The sequence below is a fragment of the Osmia lignaria genome, unplaced genomic scaffold (genome assembly GCF_051020975.1).
Source record: "Osmia lignaria lignaria isolate PbOS001 unplaced genomic scaffold, iyOsmLign1 scaffold0011, whole genome shotgun sequence".
Classification (NCBI taxonomy): Eukaryota; Metazoa; Arthropoda; class Insecta; order Hymenoptera; family Megachilidae; genus Osmia; species Osmia lignaria.
Window position 1 is genome coordinate 14,822,501 of NW_027478165.1, and position 12,500 is coordinate 14,835,000.

At 42.3% G+C, this 12,500-nt stretch overlaps 1 non-coding gene across 1 annotated transcript; it reads right to left on the reverse strand.

The window, feature by feature from the left end:
* Nucleotides 1-1,504: 1,504 nt before the first annotated feature.
* On the reverse strand, nt 1,505-1,659 carry LOC143306485 (5.8S ribosomal RNA). Its single transcript, XR_013063860.1, has one exon. It is a non-coding gene; the product is annotated as a 5.8S ribosomal RNA (ribosomal RNA).
* Nucleotides 1,660-12,500: the final 10,841 nt, after the last annotated feature.

Here is a 12,500-nt window from a genome sequence, read left to right on the forward strand (position 1 = left end):
CGTGTTATTTCCTTTTTGCTTCAAACATTTTGCGGACTGCAGCTTCGTCGTATTGCTTTTATCAATTTTTAACAATTTCAAAGCGAAGACAACTCGCAAGACGATCCATTTCGTCTCGGTTCAATTTTAACGTCCGTCCGTATTATTTTTTGTTCCACAAGAGATTTCGAATAGGTTTCTTTATTTATCATCCCTTCTTTTCGAGCGCCACGGAAGCAAGAGGAAAAGCAAGAGCGAGAGAACATTTCGCGTATACTTCATTTAACAATTTTAACCAACACGCGATGTACTCCACACACCTCTTAGATTTAACAACTGCTTTTCTCTTCTTCTCCCCTTAGCGCAAGGGTAAACCCCATTTGTCTCTTCTTTGGAACGCAACAAAACTTTCGAGGACTGGACGACCGAGCGATGGTCGCGCGGTCTTCGCTTATCTTTAACAAACGAAGTAGTCCGTATGTATTCTAAATGTTGAAGCCTCCTAGAGCTTTAAGCCATGCGAGACATTGAAATGCTGTTTTAACGGGAGCATGCATAATTGCTGCAAACATACTTTTATCACAAGTTCTAGCCACGCCACGGAGGCTTCGAAGTTCCTTCACCATTCGCTTTCCTCTCTTTTGTTACACAGTTTCAGACTACGATCAGGGGTACCGAAACGCTGTATTGATTGTAAACAACCATTTTTATCTTGGAGCGGAGCGTTCCTTTACTCGTTAGATTTGTCTTGTCGCGTGTGTATTCGCTTTTTCGACGCTTTTTAACCATTTAACTTGTTTAGCGAAGCTAAACGCACAGACAGACAAAAAAAAAGGAACAGCATCGCGCGTCAAACAGCGACGACCCATCTGAAGCGATCTTTCATTTATACACCGTTTGTAAACAGAGAGATGTATAAAGCGCGGGGAATCATTCGAAACCCTGGGGCTATTCGAGCTTGCATTTCAGCAAATTATCATCTCAAACATTTCACTCGTTTGCTTTTTCTAAATTTATAGGAGAGCTTCTTTCGTTTATTTTTGACACACCTTTCGTAAATATCGTTTCTGGCAACGTCGGGAGCGTGGATTTCTACAAGTGAACAATCGCGCCGATCCGATAACTTCCAGCAGGATGGAGAATCTTTATAGATTATCTTCCGAGAACTCGGTGCTTTCACGGGCGGTCGTTTATAAATTTTAACGAACGACTCGCGCGCCGTGACGCACTTGCGCTAGTTCGAAGAGATATTTCGAAATTTGTTTCTCTCCTTTAACGGCCTGCATTTAGTGTATCGGTTGCGATTTTCGTCACATCGTTTCCACGACAAACGCCGACGAACTGCCCAACTATCGCTCGTACGTTGCGACTCTTTCTTTGTTTATCGTTCATTCATTCTTTCAATTTCGTTCGATAATCCCGCTCCGAAACGTTCTACTTTCGTTGAACGACGGCGAGATGTTTAGAAAGAAATGAATTACTCTTTTTTCGAGAAGCAAACGCAAGCAGTCTTTTGTTAAGAAAACGACCCTCAGCCAGGCGTGGTCCAGGAATTGTATCCGTGGACCGCAATGTGCGTTCGAAATGTCGATGTTCATGTGTCCTGCAGTTCACACGTTGACGCGCAATTAGCTGCGTTCTTCATCGACCCACGAGCCAAGTGATCCACCGTTCAGGGTAATCGTAAAATTTTGTATTTCAAACTCTTTAGATCTTTAGAGTGTTATTTTCATTATTAACACGCATCACATTCGATACCCACATCACTCTCCCACCCGGCGCGTGCGGGAGAGCGAATTCGGGCGTCGCCAACGTATTTGTTTGTTTGTTCGATCGTTGACGACACGATCGCGTCCAAGGACGGAAACCGTCGGAGAAACGCCCAGTGGCACGCTCCTCTCGACGGTCGGGCGTAAAGTACATTTAAAAACCTTGAAAAGTACGAACGCACACAAGGAATGCGAGCGCGCGTCCTGTCGCTGAATCGTGGGTTGCGAGATTCGAACAGACACACGGCCGGCGACGATCGGTCTAACTAATGGACACATAGTTTTTCAAAGACTCGCTATCGTCGCTTCTCAGCCGGTCCGTAAACAACACACATCGATCAGGCGGACGCACGAATCTTACCACGGTGCGTGTTTCGTAGATTCCAGGTTACCCGCAAGTACCTCTCTCTCCCTCTCGAAAGAGGAATCTCGATCCGTCCTTTTTGGACAATGGAGAAATCTTTTTATCGCAACACGGATGGCAAAGAAACAACCAAAGCGTAGGAGCGTGGGGACGAGAGCGACGAAAAGAACGTCGCGAAAACAAAGTTTCGACGGTTGCTCGTTCTAATACATCGTAGTTTCAACTCTCTCAGTTTTAACCACTCCTAGACGCTTCGTAAACTTTTAACAATTCTTCGCCTCCGCGAGTTTCATTTCGAATAGAGCGAACGCAACACGGACCAAAAAAACTCCGGTGATGCCAGATCATTTAGCAAAGATCAGACGGCGGGTCATCTGTATTCCTTTTCTCTCTTTTTTATATCTTTCCATTTAACTAGGGTGTCGCAACGACGGGTACATTTATATATTTATATATATTGTATTTCAATTTTAATGATCCTTCACTTTCGGTTTGTAATAATATGATCCTTCTTTCATTCGATCCCTTCATATTGTAGGTTAACCAACAGAAGTTTGTTTTTTTACGACTTGTATTTTTGTGGTTTGTTTGTTTGTTTCTTACGACTTGTTTGTACCCGATCAAGTAAGACGACGACCCATAAGTATAAGTTAGAGAGATAAAGGTCGAGGAGACCTCACGCAAGCGTCTTTTACTTCCATTCACATCAGCCAGAGGAGAAATGGTCCGGCGTCGTGCTCTTTGGCGCCGTTGGTCGCACAGTTTTTTTGCCGGCGGTTCCGAACGGACGGGAGAAACGCGATGAGTAATCAAAGCGACCCTCCGCACGTAACCGTGTCGGTGTAATTATACCGCATCGCAGCGTTTTGGTATTTGTTTTCTTATTGGCTCGAACCCGAGATTTATGTGTTTTGTGTCATGTATATGGTATTATTTATTATATCTTTCTCGTTTTGTATAATTTTTGGTCCGAGCTCAATAAACTTTTATATCGCTTTATCAATGATCCATTCAGTTAGGTTTTCTCTTGTATTTTTAATTTGTTAATGATCCTTCCGCAGGTTCACCTACGGAAACCTTGTTACGACTTTTACTTCCTCTAAATAATCAAGTTTGGTCATCTTCCCGGTAAACATCGGCAATGCCGAGACATTGCCGCGCACCAGTCCGAAGACCTCACTAAATCATTCAATCGGTAGTAGCGACGGGCGGTGTGTACAAAGGGCAGGGACGTAATCAACGCGAGCTTATGACTCGCGCTTACTGGGAATTCCTCGTTCATGGGGAATAATTGCAAGCCCCAATCCCTAGCACGAAGGAGGTTCAGCGGGTTACCCGGGCCTTTCGGCCAGGGAAAACACGTTGATTCCTTCAGTGTAGCGCGCGTGCGGCCCAGAACATCTAAGGCATCACAGACCTGTTATTGCTCAATCTCGTGCGGCTAGAAGCCGCCTGTCCCTCTAAGAAGATTTGTTTGTACGTTGGTAGTAAAAACCCACCGACCGAAGTCGGGGGGCCTTCGAGATACCATAAGTTACGTCTATTTAACAGGCTAGAGTCTCGTTCGTTATCGGAATTAACCAGACAAATCGCTCCACCAACTAAAGAACGGCCATGCACCACCACCCACCGAATCAAGAAAGAGCTATCAATCTGTCAATCCTTCCGTGTCCGGCCCTGGTGAGGTTTCCCGTGTTGAGTCAAATTAAGCCGCAGGCTCCACTCCCTGGTGGTGCCCTTCCGTCAATTCCCTTTAAGTTTTCAGCTTTGCAACCATACTTCCCCCGGAACCCAAAGCTTTGGTTTCCCGGAAGCTGCCCGCCCGAGTCATCGGAGGAACTTCGGCGGATCGCCTAGCTGGCAACCGTTTATGGTTAGAACTAGGGCGTATCTGATCGCCTTCGAACCTCTAACTTTCGTTCTTGATTAATGAAAACATTTTTGGCAAATGCTTTCGCTTCTGTCCGTCTTGCGACGATCCAAGAATTTCACCTCTACGTCGCAATACGAATGCCCCCAATCTGTCCCTATTAATCATTACCTCGGGGTTCCGAAAACCAACAAATATAACCGAGGTCCTATTCCATTATTCCATGCACAGAGTATTCAGGCGAAGGTAGCCTGCTCTTGAGCACTCTAATTTGTTCAAAGTAAACGTACCGGCCCACCTCGACACTCAGTGAAGAGCACCGCGATGGATATTAGTTGACCGCCCGCGAGGAGCTAAGCCCACCGGTAGGACGTACCACATAATGCCAGTTAAACACCGCGAGCGTGAACCGACACTGTGACACACAGATTCAACTACGAGCTTTTAAAACCGCAACAACTTTAATATACGCTATTGGAGCTGGAATTACCGCGGCTGCTGCACCAGACTTGCACTTTAAAGGATTTAAAGTGTACTCACTTCCGATTACGGGGCCTCGGATGAGTCCCGTATCGTTATTTTCGTCACTACCACCCTCCCCGTGCCGGAGTGGGTAATTTGCGCGCCTGCTGCCTTCCTTGGATGTGGTAGCCGTTTCTCAGGCTCCCTCTCCGGAATCGAACCCTGATTCCCCGTTACCCGTTACAACCATGGTAGGCGTAGAACCTACCATCGACAGTTGATAAGGCAGACATTTGAAAGATCCGTCGTCGGTGCTAGATGACCATACGATCAGCACAAGTTATTCAGAGTCACCAAAGCCGACGATGGACGAACGGACAAGCCGTCCGCCACCGATTGGTTTTGATCTAATAAAAGCATTCCTCCCATCTCTGGTGGAATTCTGGTTTGCATGTATTAGCTCTAGAATTACCACAGTTATCCAAGTAATGTTATGTACGATCTAAGAAACCAAAACTGATTTAATGAGCCATTCGCGGTTTCACCTTAATTCGGTATGTACTTAAGACATGCATGGCTTAATCTTTGAGACAAGCATATGACTACTGGCAGATCAACCAGGGAGCTTAGTTAGTTATTGTAAATTTAAATTTTCGTCCGTCGGCCCTCCCTGTAAGTACGATCGACGTTAAGCCATTTCTCTTTTGTATGTAACACACATTTCATAAATTTTGTACCTCTTATAGAGGCAAATATTCTCCTCCTCCTCTCATAAAGCACGAAAATCACTTTCACGCCGTGCATCCATCGTGCAAGCACGTAGACCACACACGCTGACAATATAATAAAAGATAGCGCGGACAGTGGCATGCTATACAAATCGAGAAAGCGCGTACAGTGATCATGCTGGTCATTTTGCCACCAAATTTTATAATCTTTATCATTAGAGCGGGCCCACAACCTCGTCTCTGTACTTTATACCTTTCTCCTCCATCTGCACACACACCTTTTCAAACATTAACGAGAGAGTTCCTTGGACTGCTTTAAATGTACATATTAGATATGTTGGAATCTCTCTCCTTTAGAAGTTTCCCAGCCTTAAAACTTCTTTCCATTTTTACTCCTCTCTCCATACTTATTTTCCTCTCTGAACGTATCAGAGAGGATTTTATTTCTGACACCTCTTGACTTTTCTAAATTCAGGGACGTAATTTTGTTCATAATTCAGTGGACTTTTGTGTATTTATACTTTAAATATTCCAAACAGTCTCCCTTCTAAAAGTGATAGAACGAATTTTCGTCTAACACTACTTTCTTGGTTCAAAAATTTTATACAATCTTATAACTTTTTCAGTTTTAACAAATTTTGGTTACAGACAGTTGATGCTCAGTTTGTACAAGTATGCAACATTTATAAGTGCATACAGGTCACCAGCCTTATATTACAAGGCTCACCACATATGGGCCATTCGTCTTAGACACCGACCGTGGTAATGCTGTGTGGAGATTAATAATAATCCGCAACGGAAAACCGGAACGAGAATAGTCGAGAAAGTATATTCTCGAGGAGCGGTAGACTGCTTTTCAACCGAAGTCATAAAAGAGCACACGCTCGACGCTACTCCCGACCGGTCCGAGCGAACCGAAAGTGCCTTCCTATAAATACCGAACGGCCGGCCGCTAGGTCGGCGACGCATGGCTTACGCCCAGGCGTATGCCTGTGCAAACCGCCGTGAGAGCGTACCATCCCGCCGGCACGGTAAAACTTAGACTGAAAATATCGTCGAACATATCCTTTCATTTTATAACGTTCTATACATGAAAATTAATAAATTAACATGCAGGACATAATAAATTCACATTCTCATGTAAATCATGGGTTTAATTAATATTTAAAAAAATTTTAAAACCGCCCAGAACCGATGAGATGAAAATATTAAAACGATATTTTTGCATTTTCTTACGGTAAAACATTAACAAATAAGCGACTATAGCAATATAAAACTCCATTTGTAATTTAATTAATCAAAATTAATATTTTTTTTTGATTTTTCAGCGATCAGAACCGATGAGACGAAAACATTAAAACGATATTTTGCATTTTCTTACGACAAAACATTAACAAATACGAGACTATAACAATATAAAACTACTTATGTAATTTAATTAATCAAAATTAATAATTTTTTTTGATTTTTCAGTGATCCAGAACCGATAAGTCGAAAATTTTAACAATCATATTTTTGCATTCTGTACCGTGGATCCATCGTTAAACGCTATTAAACTAACGTCCGTGATGGTATAAATGCAGATTTTCGCTCCGTTTAGCCAAAATAACGAACATTAGTGCGCTCCGAAATATTTCAAAGTCCCAGCGGCGTATTGCTTCGCCTCTTAGAACCGATTAGTCGAAAATTTTAACAATCATATTTTTGCATTCTGTACCGTGGATCCATCGTTAAACGCTATTAAACTAACGTCCGTGATGGTATAAAATGCAGATTTTCGCTCCTTTTAGCCAAAATAACGAACTTTAGGTGCGCTCCGAATATTTCAAAGGTCCCAGCCGCGTATTGCTTCGCCTCTTAGAACCGATTAGTCGAAAATTTAACAATCATTTTTTTGCATTCTGTACCGTGGATCCATCGTTAAACGCTATAAAACTACGTCCGTGATGGTATAATGCAGATTTTTCGCTCCGTTTAGCCAAAATAACGAACTTTAGGTGCGCTCCGAAATATTTCAAAGTCCCAGCGGCGTATTGCTTCGCCTTCTTAGAACGATTAGTCGAAAATTTTAACAATCATATTTTTGCATTCTGTACCGTGGTTCCATCGTTAAACGCTATTAACAACTAACGTCCGTGATGGTATAAATGCAGACATTTCGCTCCGTTTAGCCAAAATAACGAACTTTAGGTGCGCTCCGAAATATTTCAAGGAGGCCCAGCCGCGTATTGCTTCGCTCTTGAAACCGATTAGTCGAAAATTTTAACAATCATATTTTGCATTCTGTACCGTGGATCCATCGTTAAACGCTATTAAACTAACGTCCGTGATGGTATAAATGCAGATTTTCGCTCCGTTTAGCCAAATAACGAACTTAGGTGCGACTCCGAAATATTTCACAGCTTCTCAGCGGCGTAGTGCTTCGCCTCTTAGAACCGATTAGTCGAAAATTTTAACAATCATATTTTTGCATTCTGTACCGTGGGATCGATCGTTAAACGCTATTGAACTAAATCGTTAAACGCTATTAAACTAACGTCCGTGATGGTATAAATGCAGATTTTCGCTCCGTTTAGCCAAAATAACGAACTTTAGGTGCGCTCCGAAATATTTCAAAGTCCCAGCGGCGTATTGCTTCGCCTCTTAGAACCGATTAGTCGAAAATTTTAACAATCATATTTTTGCATTCTGTACCGTGGATCGATCGTTAAACGCTATTAAACTAGCGTCCGTGATGGTATAAATGCAGATTTTCGCTCCGTTTAGCCAAAATAACGAACTTTAGGTGCGCTCCGAAATATTTCAAAGTCCCAGCGGCGTATTGCTTCGCCTCTTAGAACCGATTAGTCGAAAATTTTAACAATCATATTTTTGCATTCTGTACCGTGGATCCATCGTTAAACGCTATTAAACTAACGTCCGTGATGGTATAAATGCAGATTTTCGCTCCGTTTAGCCAAAATAACGAACTTTAGGTGCGCTCCGAAATATTTCAAAGTCCCAGCGGCGTATTGCTTCGCCTCTTAGAACCGATTAGTCGAAAATTTTAACAATCATATTTTTGCATTCTGTACCGTGGATCGATCGTTAAACGCTATTAAACTAACGTCCGTGATGGTATAAATGCAGATTTTCGCTCCGTTTAGCCAAAATAACGAACTTTAGGTGCGCTCCGAAATATTTCAAAGTCCCAGCGGCGTATTGCTTCGCCTCTTAGAACCGATTAGTCGAAAATTTTAACAATCATATTTTTGCATTCTGTACCGTGGATCGATCGTTAAACGCTATTAAACTAGCGTCCGTGATGGTATAAATGCAGATTTTCGCTCCGTTTAGCCAAAATAACGAACTTTAGGTGCGCTCCGAAATATTTCAAAGTCCCAGCGGCGTATTGCTTCGCCTCTTAGAACCGATTAGTCGAAAATTTTAACAATCATATTTTTGCATTCTGTACCGTGGATCCATCGTTAAACGCTATTAAACTAACGTCCGTGATGGTATAAATGCAGATTTTCGCTCCGTTTAGCCAAAATAACGAACTTTAGGTGCGCTCCGAAATATTTCAAAGTCCCAGCGGCGTATTGCTTCGCCTCTTAGAACCGATTAGTCGAAAATTTTAACAATCATATTTTTGCATTCTGTACCGTGGATCGATCGTTAAACGCTATTAAACTAGCGTCCGTGATGGTATAAATGCAGATTTTCGCTCCGTTTAGCCAAAATAACGAACTTTAGGTGCGCTCCGAAATATTTCAAAGTCCCAGCGGCGTATTGCTTCGCCTCTTAGAACCGATTAGTCGAAAATTTTAACAATCATATTTTTGCATTCTGTACCGTGGATCCATCGTTAAACGCTATTAAACTAACGTCCGTGATGGTATAAATGCAGATTTTCGCTCCGTTTAGCCAAAATAACGAACTTTAGGTGCGCTCCGAAATATTTCAAAGTCCCAGCGGCGTATTGCTTCGCCTCTTAGAACCGATTAGTCGAAAATTTTAACAATCATATTTTTGCATTCTGTACCGTGGATCGATCGTTAAACGCTATTAAACTAGCGTCCGTGATGGTATAAATGCAGATTTTCGCTCCGTTTAGCCAAAATAACGAACTTTAGGTGCGCTCCGAAATATTTCAAAGTCCCAGCGGCGTATTGCTTCGCCTCTTAGAACCGATTAGTCGAAAATTTTAACAATCATATTTTTGCATTCTGTACCGTGGATCGATCGTTAAACGCTATTAAACTAACGTCCGTGATGGTATAAATGCAGATTTTCGCTCCGTTTAGCCAAAATAACGAACTTTAGGTGCGCTCCGAAATATTTCAAAGTCCCAGCGGCGTATTGCTTCGCCTCTTAGAACCGATTAGTCGAAAATTTTAACAATCATATTTTTGCATTCTGTACCGTGGATCGATCGTTAAACGCTATTAAACTAGCGTCCGTGATGGTATAAATGCAGATTTTCGCTCCGTTTAGCCAAAATAACGAACTTTAGGTGCGCTCCGAAATATTTCAAAGTCCCAGCGGCGTATTGCTTCGCCTCTTAGAACCGATTAGTCGAAAATTTTAACAATCATATTTTTGCATTCTGTACCGTGGATCCATCGTTAAACGCTATTAAACTAACGTCCGTGATGGTATAAATGCAGATTTTCGCTCCGTTTAGCCAAAATAACGAACTTTAGGTGCGCTCCGAAATATTTCAAAGTCCCAGCGGCGTATTGCTTCGCCTCTTAGAACCGATTAGTCGAAAATTTTAACAATCATATTTTTGCATTCTGTACCGTGGATCGATCGTTAAACGCTATTAAACTAACGTCCGTGATGGTATAAATGCAGATTTTCGCTCCGTTTAGCCAAAATAACGAACTTTAGGTGCGCTCCGAAATATTTCAAAGTCCCAGCGGCGTATTGCTTCGCCTCTTAGAACCGATTAGTCGAAAATTTTAACAATCATATTTTTGCATTCTGTACCGTGGATCGATCGTTAAACGCTATTAAACTAGCGTCCGTGATGGTATAAATGCAGATTTTCGCTCCGTTTAGCCAAAATAACGAACTTTAGGTGCGCTCCGAAATATTTCAAAGTCCCAGCGGCGTATTGCTTCGCCTCTTAGAACCGATTAGTCGAAAATTTTAACAATCATATTTTTGCATTCTGTACCGTGGATCCATCGTTAAACGCTATTAAACTAACGTCCGTGATGGTATAAATGCAGATTTTCGCTCCGTTTAGCCAAAATAACGAACTTTAGGTGCGCTCCGAAATATTTCAAAGTCCCAGCGGCGTATTGCTTCGCCTCTTAGAACCGATTAGTCGAAAATTTTAACAATCATATTTTTGCATTCTGTACCGTGGATCGATCGTTAAACGCTATTAAACTAGCGTCCGTGATGGTATAAATGCAGATTTTCGCTCCGTTTAGCCAAAATAACGAACTTTAGGTGCGCTCCGAAATATTTCAAAGTCCCAGCGGCGTATTGCTTCGCCTCTTAGAACCGATTAGTCGAAAATTTTAACAATCATATTTTTGCATTCTGTACCGTGGATCCATCGTTAAACGCTATTAAACTAACGTCCGTGATGGTATAAATGCAGATTTTCGCTCCGTTTAGCCAAAATAACGAACTTTAGGTGCGCTCCGAAATATTTCAAAGTCCCAGCGGCGTATTGCTTCGCCTCTTAGAACCGATTAGTCGAAAATTTTAACAATCATATTTTTGCATTCTGTACCGTGGATCGATCGTTAAACGCTATTAAACTAACGTCCGTGATGGTATAAATGCAGATTTTCGCTCCGTTTAGCCAAAATAACGAACTTTAGGTGCGCTCCGAAATATTTCAAAGTCCCAGCGGCGTATTGCTTCGCCTCTTAGAACCGATTAGTCGAAAATTTTAACAATCATATTTTTGCATTCTGTACCGTGGATCGATCGTTAAACGCTATTAAACTAACGTCCGTGATGGTATAAATGCAGATTTTCGCTCCGTTTAGCCAAAATAACGAACTTTAGGTGCGCTCCGAAATATTTCAAAGTCCCAGCGGCGTATTGCTTCGCCTCTTAGAACCGATTAGTCGAAAATTTTAACAATCATATTTTTGCATTCTGTACCGTGGATCGATCGTTAAACGCTATTAAACTAACGTCCGTGATGGTATAAATGCAGATTTTCGCTCCGTTTAGCCAAAATAACGAACTTTAGGTGCGCTCCGAAATATTTCAAAGTCCCAGCGGCGTATTGCTTCGCCTCTTAGAACCGATTAGTCGAAAATTTTAACAATCATATTTTTGCATTCTGTACCGTGGATCGATCGTTAAACGCTATTAAACTAACGTCCGTGATGGTATAAATGCAGATTTTCGCTCCGTTTAGCCAAAATAACGAACTTTAGGTGCGCTCCGAAATATTTCAAAGTCCCAGCGGCGTATTGCTTCGCCTCTTAGAACCGATTAGTCGAAAATTTTAACAATCATATTTTTGCATTCTGTACCGTGGATCCATCGTTAAACGCTATTAAACTAACGTCCGTGATGGTATAAATGCAGATTTTCGCTCCGTTTAGCCAAAATAACGAACTTTAGGTGCGCTCCGAAATATTTCAAAGTCCCAGCGGCGTATTGCTTCGCCTCTTAGAACCGATTAGTCGAAAATTTTAACAATCATATTTTTGCATTCTGTACCGTGGATCCATCGTTAAACGCTATTAAACTAACGTCCGTGATGGTATAAATGCAGATTTTCGCTCCGTTTAGCCAAAATAACGAACTTTAGGTGCGCTCCGAAATATTTCAAAGTCCCAGCCGCGTATTGCTTTGCCCCGAAATTTTTCAAAGTTCCAGCGGCGTGTTGCTTTCAAAGTGCCTCCCTCTAAATACCGATCGGCAGGCCGCTAGGTCGGCGACGCACGGGCTTACGCCCAGGCGTATACGGGGGCAAATCGCCGTGAGAGCGTGCGATTTTGACTTTCGCAATAAGATAGTCTCCTTTATGAAAAGGAGCGTACACGTCTCCCAAAAAAAAAAACAGTTTCATGACGATCAATGTAGTTCTTGATCGAAATGTATCATAGGACGAAGATTTTATCGAAAAGTACGAACTTTGGCGACGCATCGAAATTTTTCAAAGTTCCAACGGCGTGTTGCTTTCAAAGTGCCTCCCTGTAAATACCGATCGGCAGGCCGCTAGGTCGGCGACGCACGGGCTTACGCCCAGGCGTATACGGGGGCAAATCGCCGTGAGAGCGTGCGATTTTGACTTTCGCAATAAGATAGTCTCCTTTATGAAAAGGAGCGTACACGTCTCCCAAAAAAAAAAACAGTTTCAT